The 22,962-nt window shown below is 41.3% G+C and overlaps 2 non-coding genes and 1 pseudogene across 2 annotated transcripts; 2 read left to right on the forward strand and 1 right to left on the reverse strand.

Annotated features, from left to right (window-relative positions):
* The first annotated feature begins 855 nt into the window (after window positions 1–855).
* On the forward strand, window positions 856–1,046 carry LOC140283302 (U2 spliceosomal RNA). The gene has a single exon (XR_011910010.1). It is a non-coding gene; the product is annotated as a U2 spliceosomal RNA (small nuclear RNA).
* An 11,918-nt stretch (window positions 1,047–12,964) lies between these two features.
* Window positions 12,965–13,141, reverse strand: LOC140283449 (U2 spliceosomal RNA; annotated as a pseudogene).
* Window positions 13,142–18,113: 4,972 nt separating this feature from the next.
* LOC140283317 (U2 spliceosomal RNA) lies at window positions 18,114–18,304 on the forward strand. Its single transcript, XR_011910024.1, has one exon. It is a non-coding gene; the product is annotated as a U2 spliceosomal RNA (small nuclear RNA).
* The last annotated feature ends 4,658 nt before the right edge of the window (window positions 18,305–22,962 follow it).

Genomic DNA, 22,962 nt, shown 5'->3' on the forward strand with positions numbered 1-22,962 from the left:
TAAGTGGGTTGCTACTGAAAAGCATTAAGCATGTCACACAGCCCAAACATATAACATTTCAGGACACACCACACAGTTAACAACCACAGTGAAGCGTGTCAAAGCCCAAACATGTAACATTCAACAGGACACTTACACAACACATTCAAATCAAACAGTCAGACAACATACAAGAACCTATACCCCAGCCGGCATTGCTCCCTGCCTTTTTTCCTACAACTCACTATGTGTGCGCACACCTTTATTCACAAACTCTTCAACTTATACTCTTTTACCGAAGCTGCTACAGCTCGATTGGCCAAATACCCTTAGATCCTATTTCGGTGAATTTGACATCTGCCTTGCATGTAACAGATTAGCGGTTTAGCAGTTTTAATTTAGTTTGAGTGAAGGAATTCATTTTATAGCAAAATCCGAAATCGTGAAGAACTCATGGAAGTAAGCTTATTCTCGGATTCCTGAATCTTTAGATTTGCTCTTTCTTTTACTGCAAAGTACAACGTTGAGCAGCACTAATGAGTTGTTTCTATTTTTGGCAGGCTTTACCTTTGCGGATGAAGCCCTTTCTGTCTGTGCAAAAGAAATCTTGTTACTGTGCAGAGTGACTTCTCTGAGTAGAGTCACCTTACTTGTTGCGACTGTGCCAATGTTCGAAGCTGGAGTGCAAAGTTGTTGCTTGAATGGTGCTCGCTGGAGCGTGCGGTAGTGTAAAGTTATACCATTTAAAAGGGCTGAAGAGTGCTCAGTGCAGCGGGTGGGCCGAGGTGCAAAGTGACACTATGGCCATAAAAAGAACACCGCTACAAGTGCGCATTGTGCCAGGAAGGGCCCTCGGACGTGAACCAGCGGACAGTTATCGCTTCTCGGCCTTTTGGCTAAGATCAAGTGTAGTATCTGTTCTTATTAGTTTAATGTCTGATGTGTCCTCTATGCGAGGACTACATATTAAATGGATTTGTATCAATAGGAGTTGAAAAAGGAGCTTGCTCCGTTCACTCCAAGCATCGACCCGGTACTGTAGTGCCCCTGGGAACGGTGCGCTCTCCTCTGCTCTTGTGAAAAAGCAAACAGCGGTGCAGGATGGAAGTTTCAGGGAGCCCAAGATGAAACTTTCTTTTAGTCTGCTGAGAAAAGAGAGTGAATGCGAAGTAGACTTTAACACGGTTCTGGGAGCGAGCCGAGTGCGGGCTAACCAGGAGAATTGCTTGAAAGAAACGCGACACCGAATGAGCGGTCAGAACAAAGCCTCAATACGGTGTTCCTGTGGTGTTTTTATAAAATGCGGTGAAAAAAAAGGTGTGAATGCCCCATAGAAAACTAAAAGGTGGAGCGGAAGTGTTCGGCTGCAAGAAGGTGTGAATGTCCGACTATATTTGGTGAAAAGCAGGTGAAGCAAGGTCTGAATGCCCAACCTTACATCATCAAAAGCGAGATCAGAGGTTTTTGGCTGCAAGAAGGCCATAGTTTGCCAAAAGTGGGTAAGGTGCGAATGACCGACTAAATATCAACAAAAGTGGGGGCGGAGGTCTTCGGATGCAAGTGGGTGTGAATATCCCACCATAGAAGTATGGTGGAGAGGAAGCTGTGAATGGCCGACCATAGTTTGCAAAAAGCGGGTGAGAAAAGGTGCGAATGTCCAACCATACATGATCGTTTTGATTTTTGAGGGAGCGGAGGTGTTTGGCTGCGACAAGGTGTGAATGTCCACCCATAATTAATGAAAAGCGGGCAACAAGTAGGTTCGAATGCCCAACCATACATCATCAAAAGCAGGAGTGGATGTGTTCGGCTACAAGAAGGTTTGAATGTCCGAGCATAGTTTGTAAAAAGCGGGTAAGAAAAGGTTCGAATGCCTGAACATACATCATCAAAAGCAGGACTGGATGTGTTCGGCTACAAGAAGGTTTGAATGTCCGACCATAGTTGGTAAAAAGTGGGTATGAAAAGGTTCGAATGCCCAAAATCGGCTGAAAAAAACTGTGTTCGGCTGCAAAAAGGTGTGAATGTTTGACTAAAGTTTGTAAGACAAGGTTCGAATGCCTGACAATGTATGATCAAAAGCGGGAGCGGAGGTATTCAGCTGCAAGAAGGTCTAAATGTCCATCATTAATTGCTAGAAAACATGAAAGAAAATTTTCGAAAATCAATCTGCATATGATCATAAGTGGGAGAGGAGGTGTTCAGCTGCAAGAAGGTGTGAATGTCCTACCATAATTGCTGAAAAATGTGTTAGAAACGGTAGGAATGCCGGACCATACATCATCAAAAGCTAGAGAGGTGGTGTTCGGCTGCAAGTAGGTGTGAATGTCTGACTAAAGTTCAAATATATTAACAAAAGCGGGAGGAGAGGTCTTCGGATGAGTGGTTGAGAATTTCCAACCATAATCTATAAAATGCGGTGAAAAAAAAGGTGTGATAGAAACCTAAAAGGTGGAGCGGAAGTGTTCGGCTGCAAGAAGGTGTGAATGTCCGTCTATAGTTGGTGAAAAGCAGGAAAAGCAAGGTCTGAATGCCCAATCTTACATCATCAAAAGCGAGATCAGAGGTGTTTGGCTGCAAGAAAACGGGTAAGGTGTGAATGACCGACTAAATATCAACAAAAGTGGGGGCGGAGGTCTTCGGATGCAAGTGGGTGTGAATATCCCACCATACAAGTATGGTGGAGAGGAAGCTGTGAATGTCCGACCATGGTTTGTAAAACGCGGGTAAGACAAGGTGCGAATGTCCGACAATGTATGATCAAAAGAGGGAGCGGAGGTGTTCGGCTGCAAGGTCTGAATTTCCAACCATAATTTGTAAACACCGTTGAAGAAAAGCCTCGAAAGCCCGACTATACACCATCAAAAGCGGGAGCAGAGGTGTTCAGCTGCAAGAAGGTCTGAATGTCCACCAATAATTACTGAAAAATGGGTAAGAAAAGGTGTGAATGCCCAACTATACATCATCAAAAGCAGAAGTGGATGTGTTCGGCCACAAGAAGGTTTGAATGTCCGACCATAGTTTGTAAAAGGCGGGTAAGAAAAGGTTTGAATGCCCGAACATACACAATCAAAAGAGGGAGCGGAGGTGTTTCGCTGCAAGAAGGTGTGAATGTCCGAGCATAGTTTGTAAAAAGTGGGTAAGAAAAGGTTCGAATGCCAGAATATACACCATCAAAAGCGGAAGCCGAGGTGTTCGGCTGCAAGTAGGTCTGAATGTCCACCCATAATTAATGAAAAGCGGGCAACAAGTAGGTTCGAATGCCCAACCATACATCAACAAAAGCAGGAGTGGATGTGTTTGGCTACAAGAGGGTTTGAATGTCCGAGCATAGTTTGTAGAAAGCGGGTAAGAAAAGGTGCGAATGCCCGACAATGTATGATCAAAAGAGGGAGTGGAGGTTTTCGGCTACAAGAAGGTTTGAATGTCCAACCATAGTTTGTAAAAAGCGGGTAAGAAAAGGTGCGAATGCCCGAACATACACCATCAAAAGAGGGAGCGGAGGTGTTCCGCTGTAAGATGGTGCGAATGTCCGACCATAGTTGGTAAAAAGCGGGTAAGAAAAGGTTCGAATGCCTGAATATATACCATCAAAAGCGGAAACGGAGGTGTTCGGCTGCAAGAAGGTGTGAACGTCCGACCAAAGTTTGTAAAAAGCAGTTAAGAAAAGGTTCGAATATCCAACCAAACATAATCAAAAGTGGGAGCAGAGCTGTTCGACTGCAAATAGGTGTGAATGTCCACCCATAATTCCTGAAAAATGGGTAAGAAAAGGTGCGAATGCCCAACCATACATCATCAAAAGAAGAAGTGGATGTGTTCTGCTACAAGAAGGTTTGAAGGTCCGACCATAGTTTGTAAAAAGTGGGTAAGAAAAAGTTTGAATGCCCGAACATACACCATCAAAAGAGGGAGCGGAGGTGTTCCGCTGTAAGACGGTGTGAAAGTCCGACCATAATTGGTAAAAAGCGGGTAAGAAAAGGTTAAAATACCCAACTGTACACAATCAATAGCGGGAGCGGAGTTGTTCGGCTACAAGAAGGTGTGAAAGTCCGACCATGGTTTGTAAAACGCGGGTAAGACAAGGTGCGAATGCCCGACAATGTATGATCAAAAGAGGGAGCGGAGGTGTTCGGCTGCAAGGTCTGATTTTCCAACCATAATTTGTAAACACCGTTGAAGAAAAGCCTCGAAAGCCCGACTATACACCATCAAAAGCGGGAGCAGAGGGGTTCAGCTGCAAGAAGGTCTGAATGTCCACCAATAATTACTGAAAAATGGGTAAGAAAAGGTGTGAATGCCCAACTATACATCATCAAAAGCAGAAGTGGATGTGTTCGGCCACAAGAAGGTTTGAATGTCCGACCATAGTTTGTAAAAAGCGGGTAAGAAAAGGTTCGAATGCCCGAACATACACAATCAAAAGAGGGAGCGGAGGTGTTTCGCTGCAAGAAGGTGTGAATGTCCGAGCATAGTTTGTAAAAAGTGGGTAAGAAAAGGTTCGAATGCCAAAATATACACCATCAAAAACGGAAGCCGAGGTGTTCGGCTGCAAGTAGGTGTGAATGTCAGATCATAATTTGCAAAAAGCTGATGAGAAAGGTGTGAATGACCGACAATAATTACTGAAAAATGTGTTAGAAGAGGTAAGAATGCCGGACTATTCATCATCAAAAGCAGAGAAGAGGTGTTCGGATGCAAGAAGCTGTGAATGTCCAGCCATAATTACTCAAAAACGGGTAAGAAAAGGTAGTATTGCCAGACCATAAATGATCAAAACAGGGAGCGGAGGTGTTCCGCTGTAAGAAGGTGTGAATGTCCGACCATAATTGGTAAAAAGCGGGTAAGAAAAGGTTAAAATACCCGACTGTACACAATCAATAGCGGGAGCGGAGTTGTTTGGCTACTAAAAGGTGTGAAAGTCCGACCATACATCCTCAAAAGCAGAACTGGATGTGTTCGGCAACAAGAAGGTTTGAATGTCCGACCATAGTTTGTAAAAGGCGGGTAAGAAAAGGTTCGAATGCCCAAACATACACCATCAATAGAGGGAGCGGAGGTGTTCCGCCATAAGAAGGTGTGAATGTCCGACCATAATTTGTAAAAACCGGGGAAGAAAAGGCTTGAAAGCCCGACTATACACCATCAAAAGCGGGAGCAGAGGGGTTCAGCTGCAAGAAGGTCTGAAATGTCCATCAATAATTGCTAGAAAACATGAAAGAAAATTTTCGAATATCAAACCGCACATGATCATAAGTGGGAGCGGAGGTGTTTAGCTGCAAGAAGGTGTGAATGTCCACCCATAATTCCTCAAAAATGGGTAAAAAAAAAGGTGCGAATGCCCAACCATACATCATCAAAAGCAGGTGTGAATGTCAGATCATAATTTGCAAAAACCTGATGAGAAATGGTGAGAATGCCCGACTATACACCATCAAATGCGGGAGCGGAGGTTTTCGGCTGTGAGTAGGTGTGAATGTCCGACCATACTTGCTGAAAAATATGACAAAGCAGTTTTCACTTGGTTTGAGTGAAAGAATTCATTTTATATCAAAATCCGAAATTGTGTAGAACTCGTGGAAATAAGTTTATTCTCGGATTCCTAAAGGTTTAGTGTTGTTCTTTGGTATACTGCAAAGTAATACTTTCTATTTTGTTGAAACCGATTAAGTTAAAACTGCTTTGTCCTTCATATTTATCCATGTCATAATAGCTTTAAACAAAAAAGAACGTTGTACTTTGCAGGATAGGAAAGAACAACACTAAACCTTTAGGAATCCGAGAATAATCTTCTTTTCACGAGTTCTACACAATTTCGGATTTTGATATAAAATGAATTCCTTCACTCAAACCAAGTTAAAACTGCTTTGTCCTTCATATTTATTCATGTCTAAATAGCTTTAAACAAAAAAGAACGTTGTACTTTGCAGGATAGGAAAGAACAACTCTAAACCTTTTCAGGAATCCGAGAATAAGCTTCTTATCACCAGTTCTACACAATTTCGGATTTTGATATAAAATTAATTCCTTCACTCAAACCAAGTTAAAACTGCTTTGTCCTTCATATTTATCCATGTCTGAATAGGTTTCAATAAAAAAGAAAGTATTAATTTGCAGCATACCAAAGAACAACACTAAACCTTTAGGAATCCGAGAATAAGCTTCTTATCACCAGTTCTACACAATTTCGGATTTTGATATAAAATGAATTCCTTCACTCAAACCAAGTTAAAACTGCTTTGTCCTTAATATTTATCCATGTCTGAATAGGTTTCAACAAAAAAGAAAGTATTACTTTGCAGTATACCAAAGAACAACACTAAACCTTTAGGAGTCCGAGAATAAGCTTCTTATCGCCAGTTCTACACAATTTCGGATTTTGATATAAAATGAATTCCTTCACTCAAACCAAGTTAAAACTGCTTTGTCCTTCATATTTATCCATGTCTGAATAGGTTTCAACAAAAAAGAAAGTATTACTTTGCAGTATACCAAAGAACAACACTAAAACTTTAGGAATCCGAGAATAAGCTTCTTATCACCAGTTCTACACAATTTCGGATTTTGATATAAAATGAATTCCTTCACTCAAACCAAGTTAAAACTGCTTTGTCCTTCATATTTATCCATGTCTGAATTGGTTTCAACAAAATAGAAAGTATTACTTTGCAGTATACCAAAGAACAACACTAAACCTTTAGGAATCCGAGAATAAGCTTCTTTTCACCAGTTCTACACAATTTTGGATTTTGATATAAAATGAATTCCTTCACTCAAACCAAGTTAAAACTGCTTTGTCCTTCATATTTATCCATGTCTGAATCGGTTTCAACAAAATAGAAAGTATTACTTTGCAGTATACCAAAGAACAACACTAAACCTTTAGGAATCCGAGAATAAACTTATTTCCACGAGTTCTACACAATTTCGGATTTTGATATAAAATGAATTCCTTCACTCAAACCAAGTTAAAACTGCTTTGTCATATTTTTCAGCAAGTATGGTCGGACATTCACACCTACTCACAGCCGAACACCTCCGCTCCCGCATTTGATGGTGTATAGTCGGGCATTCTCACCATTTCTCATCAGGTTTTTGCAAATTATGATGACATTCACACCTGCTTTTGATGTTGTATGGTTGGGCATTCGCACCTTTTTTTACCCATTTTTCAGGAATTATGGGTGGACATTCACACCATCTTACAGCTGAACACCTCCTCTCCCGCATATGATCATGTGCGGTTTGATATTCGAAAAATTTTCTTTCATGTTTTCTAGCAATTAGTGATGGACATTGAGACCTTCTTGCAGCTGAACACCTCTGCTCCCGCTTTTGATGGTGTATAGTTGGGCTTTCGAGCCTTTTCTTCCCCGGTTTTTACAAATTATCGTTGGACATTCAGACCTTCTTGCAGCCGAAAACCTCCGCTCCCTCTTTTGATGGTGTAGGTTCGGGCATTCGAACCTTTTCTTACCCGCTTTTTACAAACTATGCTCGGACATTCAAACCTTCTTGTAGCCGAACACATCCAGTCCTGCTTTTGATGATGTATGGTTGGGCATTCGCACCTTTTTTTTTTACCCATGTTTAAGGAATTATGGGTGGACATTCACACCTTCTTGCAGCTGAACACCTCCTCTCCTACTTATGATCATGTGCGGTTGGATATTCGAACATTTTTTTTCATGTTTTCTAGCAATTATTGATGGACATTCAGACCTTCTTGCAGCTGAACACCTCCGCTCCCGCTTTTGATGGTGTATAGTCGGGCTTCCGAGCCTTTTCTTCCCCGGTTTTTACAAATTATGGTTGGACATTTAGACCTTCTTGCAGCCGAAAACCTCCGTTCCCTCTTTTGATCATACATTGTCCGGCATTCGCACCTTTTCTTACCCGCTTTTTACAAACCATGGTCGGACTTTCACACCTTTTAGTAGCCAAACAACTCCGCTCCCGCTATTGATTGTGTACAATCTGGTATTTTAACCTTTTCTTACCCGCTTTTTACCAATTATGGTGGGACATTCACACCTTCTTACAGCGGAACACCTCCGCTCCCTGTTTTGATCATTTATGGTCTGGCAATACTACCTTTTCTTACCCGTTTTTGAGTTATTATGGCTGGACATTCACAGCTTCTTGCAGCCGAACACCTCTTCTCCCGCTTTTGATGTAGAATGGTCCGGCATTCTTACCTTTTCTAACACATTTTTCAGCAATTATTGTCGGTCATTCACACCTTTCTCATCAGCTTTTTACAAATTATGATCTGACATTCACACCTACTTGCAGCCGAACACCTCGGCTTCCGCTTTTGATGGTGTATATTTTGGCATTCGAACCTTTTCTTACCCGCTTTTTACAAACCATGGTCGGACTTTCATACCTTCTTTTAGCCGAACAACTCCGCTCCCGCTATTGATTGTGTAGAGTTGGGTATTTTAGCCTTTTCTTACCCGCTTTTTACCAACTATGGTCGGACATTCACACCTTCTTACAGCGGAACACCTCCGCTCCCTCTTTTGATGGTGTATGTTCTGGCATTCGAACCTTTTCTTACCCACTTTTTACAAACTATGCTCGGACATTCACACCTTCTTGCAGTGAAACACCTCCGCTCCCTCTTTTGATTGTGTATGTTCGGGCATTCGAACCTTTTCTTACCCGCCTTTTACAAACTATGGTCGGACATTCAAACCTTCTTGTGGCCGAACACATCCACTTCTGCTTGTGATGATGTATAGTTGGGCATTCACACCTTTTCTTACCCATTTTTCAGTAATTATTGGTGGACATTCAGACCTTCTTGCAGCTGAAAACCTCCGCTCCCGCTTTTGATGGTGTATAGTCGGGCTTTCGAGCCTTTTCTTCAACGGTGTTTACAAATTATGGTTGGAAATTCAGACCTTGCAGCCGAACAACTCCGCTCCCTCTTTTGATCATACATTGTCGGGCATTCGCACCTTGTCTTACCCGCTTTTTACAAACCATGGTCGGACTTTCACACCTTCTTGTAGCCGAACAACTCCGCTCCCGCTATTGATTGTGTACAGTCCGGTTTTTTAACCTTTTCTTACCCGCTTTTTACCAACTATGGTCGGACATTCGCAGCATCTTACAGCGGAACACCTCCGCTCCCTCTTTTGATGGTGTATGTTCGGGCATTCGAACTTTTTCTTACCCGCTTTTTACAAACTATGGTTGGACATTCAAACCTTCTTGTAGCAGAACACATCCACTTCTTCTTTTGATGATGTATGGTTGGGCATTCGCACCTTTTCTTACCCATTTTTCAGGAATTATGGGTGGATATTCACACCTACTTGCAGTCGAACAGCTCTGCTCCCACTTTTGATTATGTTTGGTTGGATATTCGAACCTTTTCTTAACTGCTTTTTACAAACTTTGGTCGGACGTTCACACCTTCTTGCAGCCGAACACCTCCGCTTCCGCTTTTGATGGTATATATTCGGGCATTCGAACCTTTTCTTACCCACTTTTTACCAACTATGGTCGGACATTCACACCGTCTTTCAAGTGTAACACCTCCGCTCCCTCTTTTGATGGTGTATGTTCGGGCATTCGCACCTTTTCTTACCCGCTTTTTACAAACTATGGTCGTACATTCAAACCTTCTTGTAGCCGAAAACCTCCACTCCCTCTTTTGATCATACTTTGTCGGGCATTCGCACCTTTTCTTACCCGCTTTTTACAAACTATGATCGGACATTCAAACCTTCTTGTAGCCAAACACATCCACTCCTGCTTTTGTTGATGTATGGTTGGGCATTCGAACCTACTTGTTGCCCGCTTTTCATTAATTATGGGTGGACATTCACACCTTGTCGCAGCCAAACACCTCCGCTCCCTGTTTCGATCATGTATGGTTGGACATTCGCACCTTTTCTCACCCGCTTTTTGCAAACTATGGTCGGCCAATCACAGCTTCCTCTCCACCATACATGTATGGTGGGATATTCACACCCACTTGCATCCGAAGATCTCCGCCCCCACTTTTGTTGATATTTAGTCGAACATTCACACCTTTTTGCAGCCGAACACAGTTTTTTGCAGCCGAATTTGGGCATTCGCACCTTTTCATACCCACTTTTTACCAACTATGGTTGGACATTCACACCGTCTTACAGCGGAACACCTCCGCTCCCTCTTTTGATGGTGTATGTTCGGGCATTCCAACCTTTTCTTACCCGCCTTTTACAAACTATGGTCGGACATTCAAACCTTCTTGTGGCCGAACACATCCACTTCTGCTTGTGATGATGTATAGTTGGGCATTCACACCTTTTCTTACCCATTTTTCAGTAATTATTGGTGGACATTCAGACCTTCTTGCAGCTGAACACCTCCGCTCCCGCTTTTGATGGTTTATAGTCGGGCATTCGAGCCTTTTCTTCAACGGTGTTTACAAATTATGGTTGGAAATTCAGACCTTGCAGCCGAACAACTCCGCTCCCTCTTTTGATCATACATTGTCGGGCATTCGCACCTTGTCTTACCCGCTTTTTACAAACCATGGTCGGACTTTCACACCTTCTTGTAGCCGAACAACTCCGCTCCCGCTATTGATTGTGTACAGTCCGGTTTTTTAACCTTTTCTTACCCGCTTTTTACCAACTATGGTCGGACATTCGCAGCATCTTACAGCGGAACACCTCCGCTCCCTCTTTTGATGGTGTATGTTCGGGCATTCGAAATTTTTCTTACCCGCTTTTTACAAACTATGGTTGGACATTCAAACCTTCTTGTTGCAGAACACATCCACTTCTTCTTTTGATGATGTATGGTTGGGCATTCGCACCTTTTCTTACCCATTTTTCAGGAATTATGGGTGGATATTCACACCTACTTGCAGTCGAACAGCTCTGCTCCCACTTTTGATTATGTTTGGTTGGATATTCGAACCTTTTCTTAACTGCTTTTTACAAACTTTGGTCGGACGTTCACACCTTCTTGCAGCCGAACACCTCCGCTTCCGCTTTTGATGGTATATATTCGGGCATTCGAACCTTTTCTTACCCACTTTTTACCAACTATGGTCGGACATTCACACCGTCTTTCAAGTGTAACGCCTCCGCTCCCTCTTTTAATGGTGTATGTTCGGGCATTCGCACCTTTTCTTACCCGCTTTTTACAAACTATGGTCGTACATTCAAACCTTCTTGTAGCCGAAAACCTCAACTCCCTCTTTTGATCATACTTTGTCGGGCATTCGCACCTTTTCTTACCCGCTTTTTACAAACTATGCTCGGACATTCAAACCTTCTTGTAGCCAAACACATCCACTCCTGCTTTTATTGATGTATGGTTGGGCATTCGAACCTACTTGTTGCCCGCTTTTCATTAATTATGGGTGGACATTCACACCTTGTCACACTCAAACACCTCCGCTCCCTGTTTTGATCATGTATGGTTGGACATTCGCACCTTTTCTCACCCGCTTTTTGCAAACTATGGTCGGCCATTCACAGCTTCCTCTCCACCATACTTGTATGGTGGGATATTCACACCCACTTGCATCCGAAGATCTCCGCCCCCACTTTTGTTGATATTTAGTCGGTCATTCACACCTTACCCGTTTTCTTGCCGCCAAACACCTCTGATCTCGCTTTTGATGATGTAAGATTGGGCATTCAGACCTTGCTTTTCCTGCTTTTCACCAACTATAGATGGACATTCACACCTTCTTGCAGCCGAACACTTCCGCTCCACCTTTTAGGTTTCTATCACACCTTTTTTTTCACCGCATTTTATAGATTATGGTTGGAAATTCTCAACCACTCATCCGAAGACCTCTCCTCCCGCTTTTGTTAATATATTTGAACTTTAGTCAGACATTCACACCTACTTGTAGCCGAACACCACCTCTCTAGCTTTTGATCATGTGCGGATTGATTTTCGAAAATTTTCTTTCATGTTTTCTAGCAATTAATTATGGACATTTAGACCTTCTTGCAGCTGAACACCTCCGCTCCCGCTTTTGATAATACATTGTCAGGCATTCGCACCTTGTCTTACCCGCTTTTTACAAACTTTAGTCGAACATTCACACCTTTTTGCAGCCGAACACAGTTTTTTGCAGCCGAATTTGGGCATTCGCACCTTTTCATACCCACTTTTTACCAACTATGGTCGGACATTCACACCGTCTTACAGCGGAACACCTCCGCTCCCTCTTTTGATGGTGTATGTTCGGGCATTCGAACCTTTTCTTACCCGCTTTTTACAAACTATGCTCGGACATTCAAACCTTCTTGTAGCCGAACACATCCACTCCTGCTTTTGATGATGTATGGTATGGCATTCGAACCTACTTGTTGCCCGCTTTTCATTAATTATGGGTGGACATTCACACCTTGTCGCAGCCAAACACCCTGTTTCGATCATGTATGGTTGGACATTCGCACCTTTTCTCACCCGCTTTTTGCAAACTATGGTCGGCCATTCACAGCTTCCTCTCCACCATACTTGTATGGTGGGATATTCACACCCACTTGCATCCGAAGACCTCCGCCCCCACTTTTGTTGATATTTAGTCGGTCATTCGCACCTTACCCGCTTTTGGCAAACTATGGCCTTCTTGCAGCCAAAAACCTCTGATCTCGCTTTTGATGATGTAAGGTTGGGCATTCAGACCTTGCTTCACCTGCTTTTCACCAAATATAGTCGGACATTCACACCTTCTTGCAGCCGAACACTTCCGCTCCACCTTTTAGTTTTCTATGGGGCATTCACACCTTTATTTTCACCGCATTTTATAAAAACACCACAGGAACACCGTATTGAGGCTTTGTTCTGACCGCTCATTCGGTGTCGCGTTTCTTTCAAGCATTTCTCCTGGTTAGCCCGCACTCGGCTCGCTCCCAGAGCCGTGTTAAAGTCTACTTCGCATTCACTCTCTTTTCTCAGCAGACTAAAAGAAACTTCCATCCTGCACCGCTGTTAGCTTTTTCACAAGAGCAGAGGAGAGCGCACCGTTCCCAGCGGCACTGCAGTACCGGGTCGATGCTTGGAGTGAACGGAGCAAGCTCCTTTTTCAACTCCTATTGATAAAAATCCATTTAATATGTAGTCCTTGCATAGACATATCACATATTAAACTGATAAGTACAGATGGATTATGTGCAATTAGTAAAGAGAGTAGAGGACGATCTCTCTCGTTGGAAGTCCTTACCTATATCACTTATGGGGAGAGTTACAACCATTAAAATGATGATACTACCAAAAGTTAACTATTTGTTCTCAATGATCCCCATAAAACCATCTGCTACTTGGTTTAAGTCACTAGATTCATGCATCTCCAAATTTCTGTGGAAAAACAAACCACCACGTATTAGTTTAAAAACCCTACAGAAGACCAAGGACAGTGGTGGATTAGATTTACCTCATTTTCAGCACTATTCCTTAGCCAATAGGTTACAATATATATCAAAATGGTTTAAACCTTGTTGTTGTCACAGTTCCCAGAGACGTTGTAATCGTTGAGGATTCTATATTCACCCCCTCATTAGAGGCACGTGTTGCAGATTGATGACACTGAATCTTCTTCTCTGTTCATTGCTGGCATCATTCCCAGCATCGTAAGTGTTCGTGGCATTGTTAGCCTCTTCTTCTGGATCTTGATATCGAGCATCCTTTTGTATTTCTGGTTTGTAAGTCCTCTCTCTTCGTTCACCGGAGTCTTCGTCTCTTTGTCCTTGAGTTTGGTGATTTTTTCTTCTTTTGATGCCTTGACACAGTGTGACAGGTGATACCACATGGGAGATCCTTTAACTTGGACTGCTGTCCCTGTGCTGCGAAATGGCTGTGCTGCTCAAATGGTCTCTCCTTCATCATATACACAGTTATTTATACATCACCTTCCACCATGAAGCGTTGTCCCTTTTTGTTTCTCTCTTTGTTCTTAAAATGCTGTTATAAATGTCTAAACCAATCCATTAAACTAGATCATTTTGGCAGTAAAGCGATCTACAATGTGCTTGGTCGCAAAGCTGCTCATCTGTGGTAATCAGCTCTTCAGAAAGGCATTCTTCAATTGATTTCACTCATTTTATGTAATAATTTTGTGATTTCCTACAAAACTACACTTCTTCTCCCATCTGTCTGAGTATTTAATATTGTCTGGGTCCCGTTAAAACATGTATTTTTCCCATCTAATTCCTTGTTTGCTTTAAAACAAGTATTCCCCATTTTCTATCCCTTCAGTAGCCAACCTGTTTGTATGGAGTACACTGGAGCAACTTGACTGATCAGTAAAACACTGCTTTTGTTGTCACCGCAAGGCTTCCCCCGTCGGTTGTTTCACTGAGACACTACTGAGTAACTACAACTCAACACAGTTTATACACATAACATTCATATACATACTAACAAACAAACAAACAATAATTTATCGCAATTTTCTCATCTCTGTTTGAACGTACACCCAGGTAAATATTCCTGTAGTCTTCTCATACCGACTATGGACCCATTCATTGTTTAACTTCACTGTTTTGCAAATCCTAATTGAATATTACACATTGACATTGAACTTTACTGGATAAGCAGGTCTTCATTGCATTCAGCAGCCTATATGTGAGCATTTATGTGTAAGCTGTTCTTCTTTGCATTTATCAGCAGCAAGCAATTCTTCACTGCACATGCATATGTAAATAGTAAAACAATTCCAATGTGTTAGCGAAACCTTCTATATCACAGTGGTTTCTAAGGTCTATTTTAAGTTCTTTGCCATCAGTGAGATGACATTGTTTACAAAGTGTGTCAAATTATCACTGAAGATCTTTTCAGGAATTTCAAATCTAGAAATGAGTTATTTTACGCGTGATTTTGCTACTGAGAGTGCATCTGCTTGTGCACATGGAAATATTTCAGACCATTTGGTAAAAACCTCTGTTGTCACTGAGCAGAATCATTTCCCTTAACATTAATTTAGTTCAATGAAATCTACAAAATAATGAAATAATGAAATCCAAACAAATATGTTGAAAAAGATACACTGGCTTAGGGAATTATCTTCGTTTTGGTCTTAGATTGCCCTGTGGAATGTATTTTGCACATATTTGACCTGCTAGACAAAACTTTATTCATTTATTTATTCTAAAAAAATGTTTTTAATAATTAGTAAAACCATATGCTGTAAAAACCTGGTTCATTATTGCTTCCATCCCTCCTGTTGAAACATGACATGGTCCGTGGCTCAATACTGCAGCATATTTAAACAAATTCTTTGGCAGTATGGTTTTCCTTCCGGTCATTCATACGAGTCTATTGTAGATGGCAATTGAATAACATCTAATAATGCTAAAATATTTGTAGTTTATACATTTAGCTGTGGATGTCAACATACCTGTTTTTCCAATGCTGTGTTAACACATGTACAGTTGAGAAGGCATACTGACTGTCAGTGTAAACGTTAACAACCTTTTTGTTATTTAATTTACAAGCTTCAGTTAAAGCTACCAATTCGACTGCTTGAACAGAGTAATTTTTTGGTAGTGGTTGTTTTAAGAAAACTTCAGTTTCTGTTACTACTGCAAATCCTGTAGCATTTGTGCCATCAGGGTTTTTTTCCTTGATCTGTTGAATAAATATAGTTATTTCTGCATTTTCATAACGTATATCAGTTAAGTCTGGCCTGGGTAAAACACTGATGGTTATTTCTGGCTTTCCATCTGTGGGGTAGGTAGCAGTGTGGATGGATTAAGTGTAGCACATCTCTCGACAACAAGGTGTGGCTGTGAAAGAAGAACTGTTATGTAGAAGAGATGTCTGGTAAAGATATTTTGTTAAGTAACCATATCACAGCCACTGCATGAGGTACCTTAAGTGTTAATGGGTGAAATAACACCATTATTGTTGATGCCTGCACTGCCAATGGCTTCTGGCCATTGATTCAAAAGTACGATCTCGTCCCTTTTTCCCCCTTTCAGTGGACACTGGCCCCTAATTACCGCAATTCAGCAGGGGGTCTTTCATTAGGAGTACTGGACTCCCCCGTGCACGGTTTCAGCTCCGACCCTGGACAGCGGAAAAAACGTTGAGATCTGGTTTGAGGACCCAATTGTTGAGAAAAGTCTCTCAATGAGACTCAGAGTTGCTGGAGTCAGTTAATGCAAAGGTTTAATCTTGCAGCAAGTTCAAGAATGTGTGTGTGTATGGGTGTATGTGTGCGAACGTGTGTGAGTTTGTGTGTGTGAGAGTTTAAAGAACCTGTTATCCACAGGCAGGCCTTAACTAGTATGGCACGGGTCCAGCCTGTCTCATCTTTTTTGGAAGGTCCAGCGCTCGGCCGTAACCCTTCTGTCTGTTTGGACTCTCACATACATTCGGTTAATCATAGAAAAACGAGAACAAAACTTTTTAGCCCCTTAAATTCATAAAACAGACATGGTGCAGTTATTTCCATTCTAGAAAATAAGAGTAATCACCACCATTCCTATAAATTCTGGATATTCTAACAATCTGAATCTTTTTTAAATGTTCGATGAAGCCCTTTGCTGTTCTGTTTAGAGACTCAGCTGATCATAAACCAAGTTTTGCTCTTGAACCAAGCTTCTAAACTCTTCACCTTTTTCATTTCTCAGTTAGTATTCACTTTAAAACTGATTAAAAGAAAAATTAAATGAATGCCTATCAACAAATGTGGGATCTAAACTCTAGTGCTTCCTCTAAAATAATTTCCTTTCTCAATTCAGAAATGTGTGTGTGTAAGTCACAACACCCGTGACACCAAAACGGCTTTCTTTTCTCTCTTTTCTCTACACTCTGCACTGTGAGCACACACAACAAATCAGAAAGGCTTTTTTCTCTCTTTTCTACATTATGGACTGTGGGGACACAAAACCGCTCTCTCTTTTTTTTTTTTTTGATTGTGTGCCAGGGCGTTGTCTCACGTATTAGATTATGCTTAAGATACGAATGAGTTTATCAGTCACATCAGAATCCATACATACTGATCCTCCCGTAATAAAATGGTCGGATCTTATCAAACATACTTTGTTTCTTGTGACAAGTCAGCGAAACAGCGTATACACGTCAAGACACTGAATCAAGTTTGCCACAAGAACTCATAAGTTTGGCAGTATTGCTCTGCCGTCAGCAATCATACACCCATTTTATTTTCATGAGACATGTGCAGGCACCTGTTCATCTACTGTTCTATCACTATGAATTAGTTTATCTATTATCAATAAGGATACTTCTACAACTACTATCAAAGTATGTCCGGACTTCTTATGTTGTCAGTTGCTATATATCAATAAGTGGGTTGCTACTGAAAAGCATTAAGCATGTCACACAGCCCAAACATATAACATTTCAGGACACACCACACAGTTAACAACCACAGTGAAGCGTGTCAAAGCCCAAACATGTAACATTCAACAGGACACTTACACAACACATTCAAATCAAACAGTCAGACAACATACAAGAACCTATACCCCAGCCGGCATTGCTCCCTGCCTATTTTCCTACAACTCACTATGTGTGCGCACACCTTTATTCACAAACTCTTCAACTTATACTCTATTACCGAAGCTGCTACAGCTCGATTGGCCAAATACCCTTAGATCCTATTTCGGAGAATTTGACATCTGCCTTGCATGTAACAGATTAGCGGTTTAGCAGTTTTAATTTAGTTTGAGTGAAGGAATTCATTTTATAGCAAAATCCGAAATCGTGAAGAACTCATGGAAGTAAGCTTATTCTCGGATTCCTGAATCTTTAGATTTGCTCTTTCTTTTACTGCAAAGTACAACGTTGAGCAGCACTAATGAGTTGTTTCTATTTTTGGCAGGCTTTACCTTTGCGGATGAAGCCCTTTCTGTCTGTGCAAAAGAAATCTTGTTACTGTGCAGAGTGACTTCTCTGAGTAGAGTCGCCTTACTTGTTGCGACTGTGCCAATGTTCGAAGCTGGAGTGCAAAGTTGTTGCTTGAATGGTGCTCGCTGGAGCGTGCGGTAGTGTAAAGTTATACCATTTAAAAGGGCTGAAGAGTGCTCAGTGCAGCGGGTGGGCCGAGGTGCAAAGTGAAACTATGGCCATAAAAAGAACACCGCTACAAGTGCGCATTGTGCCAGGAAGGGCCCTCAGACGTGAACCAGTGGACAGTTATCGCTTCTCGGCCTTTTGGCTAAGATCAAGTGTAGTATCTGTTCTTATTAGTTTAATGTCTGATGTGTCCTCTATGCGAGGACTACATATTAAATGGATTTGTATCAATAGGAGTTGTAAAAGGAGCTTGCTCCGTTCACTCCAAGCATCGACCCGGTACTGTAGTGCCCCTGGGAACGGTGCGCTCTCCTCTGCTCTTGTGAAAAAGCAAACAACGGTGCAGGATCGAAGTTTCAGGGAGCCCAAGATGAAACTTTCTTTTAGTCTGCTGAGAAAAGAGAGTGAATGCGAAGTAGACTTTAACACAGTTCTGGGAGCGAGCCGAGTGCGGGCTAACCAGGAGAATTGCTAATTGTCATAATAGCTTTAAACAAAAAAGAACGTTGTACTTTGCAGGATAGGAAAGAACAACACTAAACCTTTAGGAATCCGAGAATAATCTTCTTTTCACGAGTTCTACACAATTTCGGATTTTGATATAAAATGAATTCCTTCACTCAAACCAAGTTCTTTGTCCTTCATATTTATTCATGTCTAAATAGCTTTAAACAAAAAAGAACGTTGTACTTTGCAGGATAGGAAAGAACAACTCTAAACCTTTTCAGGAATCCGAGAATAAGCGTCGATTGACGAGTTCTACACAATTTCGGATTTTGATATAAAATGAATTCGTTCACTCAAACCAAGTTAAAACTGCTTTTGTCCTTCATATTTATCCATGTCTGAATAGGTTTCAACAAAAAAGAAAGTATTACTTTGCAGTATACCAAAGAACAACACTAAACCTTTAGGAATCCGAAAATAAGCTTCTTATCACCAGTTCTACACAATTTCGGATTTTGATATAAAATGAATTCCTTCACTCAAACCAAGTTAAAACTGCTTTGTCCTTAATATTTATTCATGTCTGAATAGGTTTCAACAAAAAAGAACGTTGTACTTTGCAGGATAGGAAAGAACAACTCTAAACCTTTTCAGGAATCCGAGAATAAGCTTCTTATCACCAGTTCTACACAATTTCGGATTTTGATATAAAATGAATTCCTTCACTCAAACCAAGTTAAAACTGCTTTGTCCTTCATATTTATCCATGTCTGAATAGGTTTCAAGAAAAAAGAAAGTATTAATTTGCAGTATACCAAAGAACAACACTAAACCTTTAGGAATCCGAGAATAAGCTTCTTATCACCAGTTCTACACAATTTCGGATTTTGATATAAATGAATTCCTTCACTCAAACCAAGTTAAAACTGCTTTGTCCTTAATATTTATCCATGTCTGAATAGGTTTCAACAAAAAAGAAAGTATTACTTTGCAGTATACCAAAGAACAACACTAAACCTTTAGGAGTCCGAGAATAAGCTTCTTATCGCCAGTTCTACACAATTTCGGATTTTGATATAAAATGAATTCCTTCACTCAAACCAAGTTAAAACTGCTTTGTCCTTCATATTTATTCATGTCTAAATAGCTTTAAACAAAAAAGAACGTTGTACTTTGCAGGATAGGAAAGAGCAACTCTAAACCTTTTCAGGAATCCCAGAATAAGCTTCTTATCACCAGCTACACAATTTCGGATTTTGATATAAAATGAATTCCTTCACTCAAACCAAGTTAAAACTGCTTTGTCCTTCATATTTATCCATGTCTGAATAGGTTTCAACAAAAAAGAAAGTATTAATTTGCAGTATACCAAAGAACAACACTAAACCTTTAGGAATCCGAGAATAAGCTTCTTATCACCAGTTCTACACAATTTCGGATTTTGATATAAAATGAATTCCTTCACTCAAACCAAGTTAAAACTGCTTTGTCCTTCATATTTATCCATGTCTGAATGGGTTTCAACAAAATAGAAAGTATTACTTTGCAGTATACCAAAGAACAACACTAAACCTTTAGGAATCTGAGAATAAACTTATTTCCACGAGTTCTACACAATTTCGGATTTTGATATAAAATGAATTCCTTCACTCAAACCAAGTGAAAACTGCTTTGTCATATTTTTCAGCAAGTATGGTCGGACATTCACACCTACTCACAGCCGAACACCTCCGCTCCCGCATTTGATGGTGTATAGTCGGGCATTCTCACCATTTCTCATCAGGTTTTTGCAAATTATGATGACATTCACACCTGCTTTTGATGTTGTATGGTTGGGCATTCGCACCTTTTTTTACCCATTTTTCAGGAATTATGGGTGGACATTCACACCATCTTACAGCTGAACACCTCCTCTCCCGCATATGATCATGTGCGGTTTGATATTCGAAAAATTTTCTTTCATGTTTTCTAGCAATTATTGATGGACATTGAGACCTTCTTGCAGCTGAACACCTCTGCTCCCGCTTTTGATGGTGTATAGTTGGGCTTTCGAGCCTTTTCTTCCCCAGTTTTTACAAATTATCGTTGGACATTCAGACCTTCTTGCAGCCGAAAACCTCCGCTCCCTCTTTTGATCATACATTGTCGGGCATTCGCACCTTTTCTTAACCACTTTTTACAAAACATGGTTGGACTTTCACACTTTCTTGTAGCCGAACACATCCCTTCCCGCTATTGATTGTGTACAGTCGGGTATTTTAACCTTTTCTTACCCGCTTTTTACCAACTACGGTCGGATATTCACACCTTCTTATGGCGGAACACCTCCGCTCCCTCTTTTGATGGTGTAGGTTCGGGCATTCGAACCTTTTCTTACCCGCTTTTTACAAACTATGCTCGGACATTCAAACCTTCTTGTAGCCGAACACATCCAGTCCTGCTTTTGATGATATATGGTTGGGCATTCGCACCTTTTATTTACCCATTTTTGAGGAATTATGGGTGGACATTCACACCTTCTTGCAGCTGAACACCTCCTCTCCCACTTATGATCATGTGCGGTTGGATATTCGAACATTTTTTTTCATGTTTTCTAGCAATTATTGATGGACATTCAGACCTTCTTGCAGCTGAACACCTCCGCTCCCGCTTTTGATGGTGTATAGTCGGGCTTCCGAGCCTTTTCTTCCCCGGTTTTTACAAATTATGGTTGGACATTTAGACCTTCTTGCAGCCGAAAACCTCCGTTCCCTCTTTTGATCATACATTGTCCGGCATTCGCACCTTTTCTTACCCGCTTTTTACAAACCATGGTCGGACTTTCACACCTTTTAGTAGCCAAACAACTCCGCTCCCGCTATTGATTGTGTACAGTCGGGTATTTTAACCTTTTCTTACCCGCTTTTTACCAATTATGGTGGGACATTCACACCTTCTTACAGCGGAACACCTCCGCTCCCTGTTTTGATCATTTATGGTCTGGCAATACTACCTTTTCTTACCCGTTTTTGAGTTATTATGGCTGGACATTCACAGCTTCTTGCAGCCGAACACCTCTTCTCCCGCTTTTGATGATGAATGGTCCGGCATTCTTACCTTTTCTAACACATTTTTCAGCAATTATTGTCGGTCATTCACACCTTTCTCATCAGCTTTTTACAAATTATGATCTGACATTCAAACCTACTTGCAGCCGAACACCTCGGCTTCCGCTTTTGATGGTGTATATTTTGGCATTCGAACCTTTTCTTACCCACTTTTTACAAACTATGCTCGGACATTCAAACCTTCTTGTAGCAGAACACATCCACTTCTTCTTTTGATGATGTATGGTTGGGCATTCGCACCTTTTCTTACCCATTTTTCAGGAATTATGGGTGGATATTCACACCTACTTGCAGTCGAACAGCTCTGCTCCCACTTTTGATTATGTTTGGTTGGATATTCGAACCTTTTCTTAACTGCTTTTTACAAACTTTGGTCGGACGTTCACACCTTCTTGCAGCCGAACACCTCCGCTTTCGCTTTTGATGGTATATATTCGGGCATTCGAACCTTTTCTTACCCACTTTTTACCAACTATGGTCGGACATTCACACCGTCTTTCAAGTGTAACACCTCTGCTCCCTCTTTTGATGGTGTATGTTCGGGCATTCGCACCTTTTCTTACCCGCTTTTTACAAACTATGGTCGTACATTCAAACCTTCTTGTAGCCGAAAACCTCCACTCCCTCTTTTGATCATACTTTGTCGGGCATTCGCACCTTTTCTTACCCGCTTTTTACAAACTATGCTCGGACATTCAAACCTTCTTGTAGCCAAACACATCCACTCCTGCTTTTGTTGATGTATGGTTGGGCATTCGAACCTACTTGTTGCCCGCTTTTCATTAATTATGGGTGGACATTCACACCTTGTCACAGCCAAACACCTCCGCTCCCTGTTTTGATCATGTATGGTTGGACATTCGCACCTTTTCTCACCCACTTTTTGCAAACTATGGTCGGCCAATCACAGCTTGTATGGTGGGATATTCACACCCACTTGCATCCGAAGCTCTCCGCCCCCACTTTTGTTGATATTTAGTCGGTCATTCACACCTTACCCGTTTTCTTGCCGCCAAACACCTCTGATCTCGCTTTTGATGATGTAAGATTGGGCATTCAGACCTTGCTTTTCCTGCTTTTCACCAACTATAGATGGACATTCACACCTTCTTGCAGCCGAACACTTCCGCTCCACCTTTTAGGTTTCTATCACACCTTTTTTTTCACCGCATTTTATAGATTATGGTTGGAAATTCTCAACCACTCATCCGAAGACCTCTCCTCCCGCTTTTGTTAATATATTTGAACTTTAGTCAGATATTCACACCTACTTGTAGCCGAACACCACCTCTCTAGCTTTTGATGAGGTATGGTCCGGGATTCTTACCGTTTCTAACACATTTTTCAGCAATTATGGTAGGATATTCACACCTTCTTGCAGCTGAACACCTCCTCTCCCACTTATGATCATGTGCGG

Source organism: Leuresthes tenuis, unplaced genomic scaffold (genome assembly GCF_036924035.1).
Source record: "Leuresthes tenuis unplaced genomic scaffold, fLeuTen1.0.hap1 SCAF_23, whole genome shotgun sequence".
In the NCBI taxonomy this organism is placed as follows: Eukaryota; Metazoa; Chordata; class Actinopteri; order Atheriniformes; family Atherinopsidae; genus Leuresthes; species Leuresthes tenuis.